Source organism: Poromitra crassiceps (assembly GCF_964638095.1).
Source record: "Poromitra crassiceps genome assembly, chromosome: 19".
Taxonomy (NCBI): Eukaryota; Metazoa; Chordata; class Actinopteri; order Beryciformes; family Melamphaidae; genus Poromitra; species Poromitra crassiceps.
This window is the reverse complement of record NC_139646.1, coordinates 1,124,555-1,140,001: the sequence shown is the minus strand read 5'-3', so window position 1 is coordinate 1,140,001 and position 15,447 is coordinate 1,124,555.

Below are 15,447 nucleotides of genomic sequence, written 5' to 3'. Positions count from 1 at the left end.
CCCTCTATCATGCCTAACTCGTGGCTAACCCAAAGAGGTGTAAAATTCACTCCTGCTGACATTTGCAAAGACACATTTTAAAGCCTACGGCCACACAGAGTCTGAACAGTCAAATATGCCTGCCCATTTTGAAATATTGTTCAAAAATTCAAATGTTGGTGCGTTGGGGAATTTTCACTGCAGTCATGTACATCACTAGTCCCTCTATCATGCCTAACTCAAAGAGGTGTAAAATTCACTCCTGCTGACATTTGCAAAGACACATTTTAAAGCCTACGGCCACACAGAGTCTGAACAGTCAAATATGCCTGCCCATTTTGAAATATTGTTCAAAAATTCAAATGTTGGTGCGTTGGGGAATTTTCACTGCAGTCATGTACATCACTAGTCCCTCTATCATGCCTAACTCGTGGCTAACCCAAAGAGGTGTAAAATTCACTCCTGCTGACATTTGCAAAGACACATTTTAAAGCCTACGGCCACACAGAGTCTGAACAGTCAAATATGCCTGCCCATTTTGAAATATTGTTCAAAAATTCAAATGTTGGTGCGTTGGGGAATTTTCACTGCAGTCATGTACATCACTAGTCCCTCTATCATGCCTAACTCAAAGAGGTGTAAAATTCACTCCTGCTGACATTTGCAAAGACACATTTTAAAGCCTACGGCCACACAGAGTCTGAACAGTCAAATATGCCTGCCCATTTTGAAATATTGTTCAAAAATTCAAATGTTGGTGCGTTGGGGAATTTTCACTGCAGTCATGTACATCACTAGTCCCTCTATCATGCCTAACTCGTGGCTAACCCAAAGAGGTGTAAAATTCACTCCTGCTGACATTTGCAAAGACACATTTTAAAGCCTACGGCCACACAGAGTCTGAACAGTCAAATATGCCTGCCCATTTTGAAATATTGTTCAAAAATTCAAATGTTCGTGCGTTGCGGAATTTTCACTGCAGTCATGTACATCACTAGTCCCTCTATCATGCCTAACTCGTGGCTAACCCAAAGAGGTGTAAAATTCACTCCTGCTGACATTTGCAAAGACACATTTTAAAGCCTACGGCCACACAGAGTCTGAACAGTCAAATATGCCTGCCCATTTTGAAATATTGTTCAAAAATTCAAATGTTGGTGCGTTGGGGAATTTTCACTGCAGTCATGTACATCACTAGTCCCTCTATCATGCCTAACTCAAAGAGGTGTAAAATTCACTCCTGCTGACATTTGCAAAGACACATTTTAAAGCCTACGGCCACACAGAGTCTGAACAGTCAAATATGCCTGCCCATTTTGAAATATTGTTCAAAAATTCAAATGTTGGTGCGTTGGGGAATTTTCACTGCAGTCATGTACATCACTAGTCCCTCTATCATGCCTAACTCGTGGCTAACCCAAAGAGGTGTAAAATTCACTCCTGCTGACATTTGCAAAGACACATTTTAAAGCCTACGGCCACACAGAGTCTGAACAGTCAAATATGCCTGCCCATTTTGAAATATTGTTCAAAAATTCAAATGTTGGTGCGTTGGGGAATTTTCACTGCAGTCATGTACATCACTAGTCCCTCTATCATGCCTAACTCAAAGAGGTGTAAAATTCACTCCTGCTGACATTTGCAAAGACACATTTTAAAGCCTACGGCCACACAGAGTCTGAACAGTCAAATATGCCTGCCCATTTTGAAATATTGTTCAAAAATTCAAATGTTGGTGCGTTGGGGAATTTTCACTGCAGTCATGTACATCACTAGTCCCTCTATCATGCCTAACTCGTGGCTAACCCAAAGAGGTGTAAAATTCACTCCTGCTGACATTTGCAAAGACACATTTTAAAGCCTACGGCCACACAGAGTCTGAACAGTCAAATATGCCTGCCCATTTTGAAATATTGTTCAAAAATTCAAATGTTGGTGCGTTGGGGAATTTTCACTGCAGTCATGTACATCACTAGTCCCTCTATCATGCCTAACTCAAAGAGGTGTAAAATTCACTCCTGCTGACATTTGCAAAGACACATTTTAAAGCCTACGGCCACACAGAGTCTGAACAGTCAAATATGCCTGCCCATTTTGAAATATTGTTCAAAAATTCAAATGTTGGTGCGTTGGGGAATTTTCACTGCAGTCATGTACATCACTAGTCCCTCTATCATGCCTAACTCGTGGCTAACCCAAAGAGGTGTAAAATTCACTCCTGCTGACATTTGCAAAGACACATTTTAAAGCCTACGGCCACACAGAGTCTGAACAGTCAAATATGCCTGCCCATTTTGAAATATTGTTCAAAAATTCAAATGTTGGTGCGTTGGGGAATTTTCACTGCAGTCATGTACATCACTAGTCCCTCTATCATGCCTAACTCAAAGAGGTGTAAAATTCACTCCTGCTGACATTTGCAAAGACACATTTTAAAGCCTACGGCCACACAGAGTCTGAACAGTCAAATATGCCTGCCCATTTTGAAATATTGTTCAAAAATTCAAATGTTGGTGCGTTGGGGAATTTTCACTGCAGTCATGTACATCACTAGTCCCTCTATCATGCCTAACTCGTGGCTAACCCAAAGAGGTGTAAAATTCACTCCTGCTGACATTTGCAAAGACACATTTTAAAGCCTACGGCCACACAGAGTCTGAACAGTCAAATATGCCTGCCCATTTTGAAATATTGTTCAAAAATTCAAATGTTGGTGCGTTGGGGAATTTTCACTGCAGTCATGTACATCACTAGTCCCTCTATCATGCCTAACTCAAAGAGGTGTAAAATTCACTCCTGCTGACATTTGCAAAGACACATTTTAAAGCCTACGGCCACACAGAGTCTGAACAGTCAAATATGCCTGCCCATTTTGAAATATTGTTCAAAAATTCAAATGTTGGTGCGTTGGGGAATTTTCACTGCAGTCATGTACATCACTAGTCCCTCTATCATGCCTAACTCGTGGCTAACCCAAAGAGGTGTAAAATTCACTCCTGCTGACATTTGCAAAGACACATTTTAAAGCCTACGGCCACACAGAGTCTGAACAGTCAAATATGCCTGCCCATTTTGAAATATTGTTCAAAAATTCAAATGTTGGTGCGTTGGGGAATTTTCACTGCAGTCATGTACATCACTAGTCCCTCTATCATGCCTAACTCAAAGAGGTGTAAAATTCACTCCTGCTGACATTTGCAAAGACACATTTTAAAGCCTACGGCCACACAGAGTCTGAACAGTCAAATATGCCTGCCCATTTTGAAATATTGTTCAAAAATTCAAATGTTGGTGCGTTGGGGAATTTTCACTGCAGTCATGTACATCACTAGTCCCTCTATCATGCCTAACTCGTGGCTAACCCAAAGAGGTGTAAAATTCACTCCTGCTGACATTTGCAAAGACACATTTTAAAGCCTACGGCCACACAGAGTCTGAACAGTCAAATATGCCTGCCCATTTTGAAATATTGTTCAAAAATTCAAATGTTGGTGCGTTGGGGAATTTTCACTGCAGTCATGTACATCACTAGTCCCTCTATCATGCCTAACTCAAAGAGGTGTAAAATTCACTCCTGCTGACATTTGCAAAGACACATTTTAAAGCCTACGGCCACACAGAGTCTGAACAGTCAAATATGCCTGCCCATTTTGAAATATTGTTCAAAAATTCAAATGTTGGTGCGTTGGGGAATTTTCACTGCAGTCATGTACATCACTAGTCCCTCTATCATGCCTAACTCGTGGCTAACCCAAAGAGGTGTAAAATTCACTCCTGCTGACATTTGCAAAGACACATTTTAAAGCCTACGGCCACACAGAGTCTGAACAGTCAAATATGCCTGCCCATTTTGAAATATTGTTCAAAAATTCAAATGTTGGTGCGTTGGGGAATTTTCACTGCAGTCATGTACATCACTAGTCCCTCTATCATGCCTAACTCAAAGAGGTGTAAAATTCACTCCTGCTGACATTTGCAAAGACACATTTTAAAGCCTACGGCCACACAGAGTCTGAACAGTCAAATATGCCTGCCCATTTTGAAATATTGTTCAAAAATTCAAATGTTGGTGCGTTGGGGAATTTTCACTGCAGTCATGTACATCACTAGTCCCTCTATCATGCCTAACTCGTGGCTAACCCAAAGAGGTGTAAAATTCACTCCTGCTGACATTTGCAAAGACACATTTTAAAGCCTACGGCCACACAGAGTCTGAACAGTCAAATATGCCTGCCCATTTTGAAATATTGTTCAAAAATTCAAATGTTGGTGCGTTGGGGAATTTTCACTGCAGTCATGTACATCACTAGTCCCTCTATCATGCCTAACTCAAAGAGGTGTAAAATTCACTCCTGCTGACATTTGCAAAGACACATTTTAAAGCCTACGGCCACACAGAGTCTGAACAGTCAAATATGCCTGCCCATTTTGAAATATTGTTCAAAAATTCAAATGTTGGTGCGTTGGGGAATTTTCACTGCAGTCATGTACATCACTAGTCCCTCTATCATGCCTAACTCGTGGCTAACCCAAAGAGGTGTAAAATTCACTCCTGCTGACATTTGCAAAGACACATTTTAAAGCCTACGGCCACACAGAGTCTGAACAGTCAAATATGCCTGCCCATTTTGAAATATTGTTCAAAAATTCAAATGTTGGTGCGTTGGGGAATTTTCACTGCAGTCATGTACATCACTAGTCCCTCTATCATGCCTAACTCAAAGAGGTGTAAAATTCACTCCTGCTGACATTTGCAAAGACACATTTTAAAGCCTACGGCCACACAGAGTCTGAACAGTCAAATATGCCTGCCCATTTTGAAATATTGTTCAAAAATTCAAATGTTGGTGCGTTGGGGAATTTTCACTGCAGTCATGTACATCACTAGTCCCTCTATCATGCCTAACTCGTGGCTAACCCAAAGAGGTGTAAAATTCACTCCTGCTGACATTTGCAAAGACACATTTTAAAGCCTACGGCCACACAGAGTCTGAACAGTCAAATATGCCTGCCCATTTTGAAATATTGTTCAAAAATTCAAATGTTGGTGCGTTGGGGAATTTTCACTGCAGTCATGTACATCACTAGTCCCTCTATCATGCCTAACTCAAAGAGGTGTAAAATTCACTCCTGCTGACATTTGCAAAGACACATTTTAAAGCCTACGGCCACACAGAGTCTGAACAGTCAAATATGCCTGCCCATTTTGAAATATTGTTCAAAAATTCAAATGTTGGTGCGTTGGGGAATTTTCACTGCAGTCATGTACATCACTAGTCCCTCTATCATGCCTAACTCGTGGCTAACCCAAAGAGGTGTAAAATTCACTCCTGCTGACATTTGCAAAGACACATTTTAAAGCCTACGGCCACACAGAGTCTGAACAGTCAAATATGCCTGCCCATTTTGAAATATTGTTCAAAAATTCAAATGTTGGTGCGTTGGGGAATTTTCACTGCAGTCATGTACATCACTAGTCCCTCTATCATGCCTAACTCAAAGAGGTGTAAAATTCACTCCTGCTGACATTTGCAAAGACACATTTTAAAGCCTACGGCCACACAGAGTCTGAACAGTCAAATATGCCTGCCCATTTTGAAATATTGTTCAAAAATTCAAATGTTGGTGCGTTGGGGAATTTTCACTGCAGTCATGTACATCACTAGTCCCTCTATCATGCCTAACTCGTGGCTAACCCAAAGAGGTGTAAAATTCACTCCTGCTGACATTTGCAAAGACACATTTTAAAGCCTACGGCCACACAGAGTCTGAACAGTCAAATATGCCTGCCCATTTTGAAATATTGTTCAAAAATTCAAATGTTGGTGCGTTGGGGAATTTTCACTGCAGTCATGTACATCACTAGTCCCTCTATCATGCCTAACTCAAAGAGGTGTAAAATTCACTCCTGCTGACATTTGCAAAGACACATTTTAAAGCCTACGGCCACACAGAGTCTGAACAGTCAAATATGCCTGCCCATTTTGAAATATTGTTCAAAAATTCAAATGTTGGTGCGTTGGGGAATTTTCACTGCAGTCATGTACATCACTAGTCCCTCTATCATGCCTAACTCGTGGCTAACCCAAAGAGGTGTAAAATTCACTCCTGCTGACATTTGCAAAGACACATTTTAAAGCCTACGGCCACACAGAGTCTGAACAGTCAAATATGCCTGCCCATTTTGAAATATTGTTCAAAAATTCAAATGTTGGTGCGTTGGGGAATTTTCACTGCAGTCATGTACATCACTAGTCCCTCTATCATGCCTAACTCAAAGAGGTGTAAAATTCACTCCTGCTGACATTTGCAAAGACACATTTTAAAGCCTACGGCCACACAGAGTCTGAACAGTCAAATATGCCTGCCCATTTTGAAATATTGTTCAAAAATTCAAATGTTGGTGCGTTGGGGAATTTTCACTGCAGTCATGTACATCACTAGTCCCTCTATCATGCCTAACTCGTGGCTAACCCAAAGAGGTGTAAAATTCACTCCTGCTGACATTTGCAAAGACACATTTTAAAGCCTACGGCCACACAGAGTCTGAACAGTCAAATATGCCTGCCCATTTTGAAATATTGTTCAAAAATTCAAATGTTGGTGCGTTGGGGAATTTTCACTGCAGTCATGTACATCACTAGTCCCTCTATCATGCCTAACTCAAAGAGGTGTAAAATTCACTCCTGCTGACATTTGCAAAGACACATTTTAAAGCCTACGGCCACACAGAGTCTGAACAGTCAAATATGCCTGCCCATTTTGAAATATTGTTCAAAAATTCAAATGTTGGTGCGTTGGGGAATTTTCACTGCAGTCATGTACATCACTAGTCCCTCTATCATGCCTAACTCGTGGCTAACCCAAAGAGGTGTAAAATTCACTCCTGCTGACATTTGCAAAGACACATTTTAAAGCCTACGGCCACACAGAGTCTGAACAGTCAAATATGCCTGCCCATTTAGAAATATTGTTCAAAAATTCAAATGTTGGTGCGTTGGGGAATTTTCACTGCAGTCATGTACATCACTAGTCCCTCTATCATGCCTAACTCGTGGCTAACCCAAAGAGGTGTAAAATTCACTCCTGCTGACATTTGCAAAGACACATTTTAAAGCCTACGGCCACACAGAGTCTGAACAGTCAAATATGCCCATTTTGAAATATTGTTCAAAAATTCAAATGTTGGTGCGTTGGGGAATTTTCACTGCAGTCATGTACATCACTAGTCCCTCTATCATGCCTAACTCGTGGCTAACCCAAAGAGGTGTAAAATTCACTCCTGCTGACATTTGCAAAGACACATTTTAAAGCCTACGGCCACACAGAGTCTGAACAGTCAAATATGCCCATTTTGAAATATTGTTCAAAAATTCAAATGTTGGTGCGTTGGGGAATTTTCACTGCAGTCATGTACATCACTAGTCCCTCTATCATGCCTAACTCGTGGCTAACCCAAAGAGGTGTAAAATTCACTCCTGCTGACATTTGCAAAGACACATTTTAAAGCCTACGGCCACACAGAGTCTGAACAGTCAAATATGCCCATTTTGAAATATTGTTCAAAAATTCAAATGTTGGTGCGTTGGGGAATTTTCACTGCAGTCATGTACATCACTAGTCCCTCTATCATGCCTAACTCGTGGCTAACCCAAAGAGGTGTAAAATTCACTCCTGCTGACATTTGCAAAGACACATTTTAAAGCCTACGGCCACACAGAGTCTGAACAGTCAAATATGCCCATTTTGAAATATTGTTCAAAAATTAAAATGTTGGTGCGTTGGGGAATTTTCACTGCAGTCATGTACATCACTAGTCCCTCTATCATGCCTAACTCGTGGCTAACCCAAAGAGGTGTAAAATTCACTCCTGCTGACATTTGCAAAGACACATTTTAAAGCCTACGGCCACACAGAGTCTGAACAGTCAAATATGCCCATTTTGAAATATTGTTCAAAAATTCAAATGTTGGTGCGTTGGGGAATTTCCACTGCAGTCATGTACATCACTAGTCCCTCTATCATGCCTAACTCGTGGCTAACCCAAAGAGGTGTAAAATTCACTCCTGCTGACATTTGCAAAGACACATTTTAAAGCCTACGGCCACACAGAGTCTGAACAGTCAAATATGCCCATTTTGAAATATTGTTCAAAAATTCAAATGTTGGTGCGTTGGGGAATTTTCACTGCAGTCATGTACATCACTAGTCCCTCTATCATGCCTAACTCGTGGCTAACCCAAAGAGGTGTAAAATTCACTCCTGCTGACATTTGCAAAGACACATTTTAAAGCCTACGGCCACACAGAGTCTGAACAGTCAAATATGCCCATTTAGAAATATTGTTCAAAAATTCAAATGTTGGTGCGTTGGGGAATTTTCACTGCAGTCATGTACATCACTAGTCCCTCTATCATGCCTAACTCGTGGCTAACCCAAAGAGGTGTCAATTTTTGTGTTTTGGACATGTGTCAAGTGAGCAGGAATTTTCTAGCTGCCAGCGCCCATTCAGAACACCATGAAAACGCTCCGATTTCAAATAAAGATTAAAAATCTAAAGTCAATTGTTCCACACACACTCAGACCAGTGAAGATCCAAGATTTTTATTGTCACTCTGTAGTACAAGAATCACGTCTGAAATTCTTGTGCTGTGGACTCCATTTTACAACATAGTACACAATATAACAGGGCATATGTGTGCAGGAAAACATTAAGAGACACAACAAGTAAGCCAAATAAAAAAATGTTTATTTAAAAACAATGAAGAGTCCAATTTGCATAGGTAGCGGCTCTAATCATCATCATCAACCTTTATTTAAACAGGCAAGTTAATTAAGTACAAATTCTTATTTTCAATAACGGCCTGGTGGGAGGAAAAAAAACTCCTGAGGGGAAGGGGGTTGGGAAGAAAATAAAAGCATAAAAGTTACACAGAGATAGGACAAGAAACAATTAGATTCAACAGAGACCACAAGATCTCAAGATAATATTAAAGGAACACTCTGCCCATTTTCAACCAGCTTTGTATCATTAGAACATCAGTAGTATATCAGAAAACTGTAAACTGTTTTGAAGTCTGTCATTTAATTTGACAGTTATTGAGTGTTAAAGTGTGGACCAGTGACATCACTGGTCCACACTAACTCAAATTAATAACTCATTAACTCAAATCAACTCTCAATAACTGTCAAACTAGATGAATGATGAATAGTTTGACAGTTATTGAGAGTTGATTTGAGTTAATAAGTTATTAATTTGAGTTAGTGTGGACCAGTGATGTCACTGGTCCACACTTTAACACTCAATAACTGTCAAATTAAATGACAGACTTCAAAACCGTTGACAGTTTTCTGATATACTACTGATGTTCTAATGATACAAAGCTGGTTGAAAATGGGCGGAGTGTTCCTTTAAGTATAGGTAATAATACCCAATATTTAAATTGGATGGTGTGGTCTTGTGGAAATTATTTCTGCACATATGATTATGGCTCCAATAGGAAGTAGGTCATTCCCATTATGCATCCCCCAGTCTTCTGGTTTTCCAAAAATGACGGGAAACATGCCCTGTAGGAGAACAAATGAAAGAGTAGCAATCAGTAGTATGTCCTTCCAAAGGATAAATACTTCTTCAAATAGTATCACAGCATCACTGTAAAATAGCACATCAAAGATACAAAGTACACATTGCCAATAAGGGAAGAGTAGATCTGAATGCGAACAGAAATGGAGAGGAAAAAATACACACACACACAAAAGCGTTTGCAAGATGACATTTTTTATTGACGCAGATGCTGTAAAAGCATATATGCCAAATTCTCCATATGACATCGTGGTCCCAAGTGCTGATGACAAGTAATGCCATTCATGCTATTCAAATGAAGTTGTATACAAGTAATTATTCTCTCTGATTATCCATAAATCCAGAAAACTGAGGCGTTTGTGATCATAATCCATGTATCCATGGGATACATGTCTAACAAGAAATAAAAGACCAAAACCAAGATCAATGTCAAACTCACTTTTTCCATGAAGAGTCAGTGGAGAGATGACCTCTGGTTTCCAAGATGTGCTTTTCCTTGTTTCCAGTTAGTCTGTGTGATCTGTGGGGTCTCAGGTGAGGCTTTATGCTCAGAGATGACCAGGCCTCCTCAATACAGGCGGCCAATCAGAGGAAAGATATAAAATTGCCCATTCACACAGAAGTACCTACCTTTCACAAGATCACATAATTTTGCATAATGAGCAGTGTTGGGGAAACTACTTTAAAAGCATAGCTTAGGAAGCTACCAACTACTTCACTAGGGTGAGCAAGTTATTATTTGAGAGACATCTCCTTTGTCTATTTTCATTCAAACATTAAACTAGAGGTTTATCTTAGTGTTCTTATGTTCATACTACATGTTATATATAGTGTAAAAAAAATGAAACGTGCGCTCACTTGACACTGTACATACATGTCCAAAACACAAAAAATGACACCCATCCAGCCTCAAGATGACTTCCCTATGATAGCTGGGCTATGTCTCTACATGGATCAATTGAGTTTGCCCTGGAACAATTGACTTAAGATTGTTAATCTTTATTTGGAATCGGAGCGTTTTCATGGTGTTCTGAAAGGGAGCGGGCAGCTATAAAATTCCTGCTCACTTGACACTGTACATACATGTCCAAAACACAAAAATTGACACCTCTTTGGGTTAGCCACGAGTTAGGCATGATAGAGGGACTAGTGATGTACATGACTGCAGATAAAATTCCCCAACGCACCAACATTTGAATTTTTGAACAATATTTCAAAATGGGCATATTTGACTGTTCAGACTCTGTGTGGCCGTAGGCTTTAAAATGTGTCTTTGCAAATGTCAGCAGGAGTGAATTTTACACCTCTTTGGGTTAGCCACGAGTTAGGCATGATAGAGGGACTAGTGATGTACATGACTGCAGTGAAAATTCCCCAACGCACCAACATTTGAATTTTTGAACAATATTTCTAAATGGGCATATTTGACTGTTCAGACTCTGTGTGGCCGTAGGCTTTAAAATGTGTCTTTGCAAATGCCAGCAAGAGTGAATTTTACACCTCTTTGGGTTAGCCACGAGTTAGGCATGATAGAGGGACTACTGATGATTTTTAATCTTTATTTGAAATCGGAGCGTTTTCATGGTGTTTTGAATGGGAGCGGGCAGCTATAAAATTCCTGCTCACTTGACACTGTACATACATGTCCAAAACACAAACATTGACACCCATCCAGCCTCAAGATGACTTCCCTAATATAGATTGATTGATTGATTGATTGATTTATATTTAGTACAATAGTATTACATAAAGTATGTGACAAAAAGTAGTACAAGGATAAAGAACACAGACAGTTGTTCAACTGATTTCCACTGTGGTCCCAAGAAGGATACAAAGAACATTTAATAGGCTACCTACTTCTCACAAGACCACATTGTTCATGCTTGGCATAATGGGTCACCTAGCCTAGGCTATAGCTTGATAATCTTTTCTCTTGATGTCTTCCCTATAGAGGCCATAATCAGGTGAGAGGTAGGCCTAGCCTCTATTGACCAGTGTGAGCTAGCGACACACCCTGTTAAGCCTTTCAAGAAATAACACACGGTCTCCTTTGTACAGTATGTCTATTTTCATTCAAACATTAAACTAGAGGTTTATCTTAGTGTTCGTATGTTCATTATATTGGACATAGTTACATTTCTACTTAAATTTTTATGGTTAAAAAAAACGAACTTTATCATGCTTTTACTTTGAAGGCAAAATCATTAAACCCGAGTGAAATTCCTGCTGGCCGGAAGTGAAATTCCTGCTCATTTGACGCTCGTGGGTGGAACCATAGACATATATAAAGGCTAGATGGCTTACCCGCGCTGCCGGTCAATGGAGAGCGACGTCGTCGCATGGTGGCCATCTTGCTATGGCACCACAGCTTTATATATATCTATGGGTTAAAAAAAAACGCTAACATTTTATTATTATTTTTGGCTCCAAATTACACCAAACTTAGACCGAAGCATCATCATCATGAGATGAATTCACGCACAAAGTTTCATGCAGTTTCATCCATTTTGCTAGGAGCTATGAGCATCTGTTGTTGGGTTAGTATTATCACATCAGATGATCATAACTCCTAGGGAAATGGATGAAACTGCATGAAACTTTGTGCCTGAATCCCTCTCATGGCATATGTAGGAGCCATGTATGTGTTGCATATTGAGTCTACTGCATAACTGTCACTTATGGTAATTAGTGGGTGTTACTTACCTGGGAGGTGTGTGTTGCTGATGAGTGTCATTCATAATGCCTGTCAATCATTCAATCAGATGAGTCAGAGGGGGTGAGTGGGGAGCTCTGATTTTCTGTTTACCGTTCGTACTAGTTTGATTTGTTTTCCGCAAGCAAGACGGCATTTATTGTATGTGTGCTGCACGGATGGAATAAATCTACAAAACGCATCTACTGGTCAAGGTGTGTTATTTTCCAACGGCGAGTAAGACAGATATCCTCCCCAGCTTAGCCTCTCAGCGGCTACAAACATTTTGAGTTTGCCGCTACATATTTGTAAACAGAAACGCGAGGATTACGGATCGATCTTTCTATCCATGGAGCCACTTCAGCATATGGATGCGTCGGGACTTTGATCGGGACTTTTATGTTCGGGACAGTTTGCTGGCGTATCACGCTGAACACAGTGAACAGGACGAGCAAGGACTATCAACTGTCACTTTCTCCGGGAGAACAGCCAGATGACAACGCAGCGCAACCAGTGGTATGTGTGACCCAAAGTTGATTCTTGCTGTGTATTGGTTGTTGTTTGACGCAGTTTGAATGGGTTACTGATACCTGTCCATTGGGGACGTGGTTGTGCATTTTTGCTGTGTTGGCTTGGCTGTTGCCCGGGTTGTGGTGTTCACAGGTTGGAGGCCTGTTGTGCCTGCTCGTCTTTGGATTTGATTTGGATGTGGAGATGGACATTGGATGCTGTTTGATGGGAATGCTGCTGCTGTAGCATATTCATGCATCGTTTGCTGTTCAATTTGGATTTTGCTCTACTGCACTGTGCATAACTTGTTGAGGCAACATGAGTACATCGGGGATTGGTGCTGCTGCTGCTGCTGCTGGATTGGAAAAAGAAAAGAGGAAAAGTACTCTTACTGAAAAGGGTGTTGGCTGGAAAATTGAAAATCTCCAGAAAGAGCGTCAGTCCACAGTGAACAAAATTAAAGGTGTAATACATAAATTGAAAGAGCTCATGAAAAATGATGACAATGCTTCACAAGTGCGTTCACAGCTTGATACAATGAAACAGCTGACAGAGGAAAGCATTTCATTTCATGAGTCATTGATGCCTTTAATTTCCCCTGTGGAACAGGAAAAACAAAATGGCTGGTTCACAAGCATAAATACATTCAACCAAGGCTTCATTGTGGATGTACAGCAATGGCTGTCAGAAACTGGGAGATCCCACATTCAGACTGATGAAAACACAGCTAAACCACCTGACAATGATGATCCTCATGGCAACATGCACAGTCCGGAAGCCACAGATAACCCTGATTCTGGTGGTCAAGATGTTCTGCGTGAACACCAGGATGGAAATGCACACAGTTTGGAAGCACCAGATAAGCCTGACTCTAGTAGTCAAGATGCTCCACTGATGGAACACCATGCCACCACATCCATTGCAATACTTGATGAAATTAGGCCATGTGACAGTATTTCAAATACAGGCCGCAGAAAGCGTGGTTCCAGGTGCAGTAGCTCCAAGTCTAGTAGTTCCAGTGGTTCCAGTACTACTTCATCTGCTCGCATTAAGGCAGAGGCTGAAATGGCTGCCCTCTTAGCCCGCCAAAGGATGCTGAAGGACAAACACGCTCTTGACGAGAAAGAGGAGCAGCTAAAGAAACAAAAGGAAAAATTTGAACTTGAAGTGGAAATTGCAGCATCTGAGGCTAAAGTAAATGTTTTAAGAGCTGCTGGCGGATCTGTTGCACACAGCTCTGTGTTTCGCAAACTCGAGGACATGGATTCTCACTTGGATAAAAGGAGTCACACTCTAAATCCTGATGCAGATTCATTCATTCCACCTAAACAGGTGCATTATGGGAAAGGAGTTGTTGATCCTAATGTGATAGGCACAAGGCCCAAAGGGAGTAAAATGGCTGCAGCGGTTACATCAAAAACGATCCAGTATGTTTCACAAAGTTCAAAATCAGATGGTGTAGTGCCTCCACAGCCTCCATGTTCAGATGCTGGCATGCCTGGCATCATTTCAGGTCATGAGGAGAAGAATGTTTTTTCCATAATGGAGAAACAAAACGAAATAACATCTTTGCTGGTGCGACAGCAATATCTCTCTTCCCTGCCAAGGAGAGAGATTCAGATGTTTGACGGAGATCCCCTGCAGTACCACACTTTTATGAGAGCCTTTGTACACAGCATAGAGGAAAAGACTGACAACGCAAGAGACTGCCTGCATTTCCTGGAACAATACACTAGGGGGCAGCCAAAGGAGCTTGTCAGGAGCTGTCAGCATATGGCTGCGGACAGAGGATACAATAAAGCCAAGGCACTACTGCAGGAGCATTTTGGAAATGAACAGATAATTGCATCAGCCTACTTGGAAAAGGCTCTCTCATGGCCAACAATTCGCTCTGAGGATGTGAAGGCTCTGAAAGCATATGGCTTGTTTTTGAGAGGATGCTGCAACGCCATGGAGGAGGTACACTACATGTGTGAGTTGGACATGCCAGTCAACATGCTCACAGTGATCAAGAAACTGCCCTTCAAGTTAAGAGACCGTTGGAGAACAGTAGCTTGTGAAATTCAGGAAACCTACCAATGCAGAGCTACTTTTCTTAACATTGTGGACTTCATCGAGAGGCAAGTGAAGATTGCAGCTGATCCTATATTCGGGGACATACAGGATGCCCCAACAGCAACAGCAAACAGAGACAGAGGTAAACCATACATTCAACCTCGCTTGAAATCCAAGGGAAGTAGCTTTGCTACTACTGTTGCTACCATGGAAGGAAAGGCTCAAACTGAAACCAGAGTCAATGAGAGAAGCTCATGGGTGAAAAGTACTTGTCTGTACTGCAAAGGTGGACACAAATTGGAGTGTTGCTTTCTATTGGAAAAGAGAGCTCACAATGAGAAGATGGCCTTCCTAAAGGAAGGTGGAGTCTGTTTTGGCTGCTTGTGTACAGGACACATCAGTAAAGACTGTAGGAGGCGTCTCTCATGTAAAACATGTGGTTCCAGACACCCAACTATGCTTCATATCCACCAAAGGGAGAGAGGAGCAGAAACAGACCAAGTGAAGAGCAACTCCGATGTAGCAGTGGGCAGCACTCTGGTTGTGCAAACAAGTGGTCTTACTGGGGCCGGTGACCAAGACTGTAAACTCTCCATTGTCCCTGTGCAAGTTAAATCAAAGAAGGGGC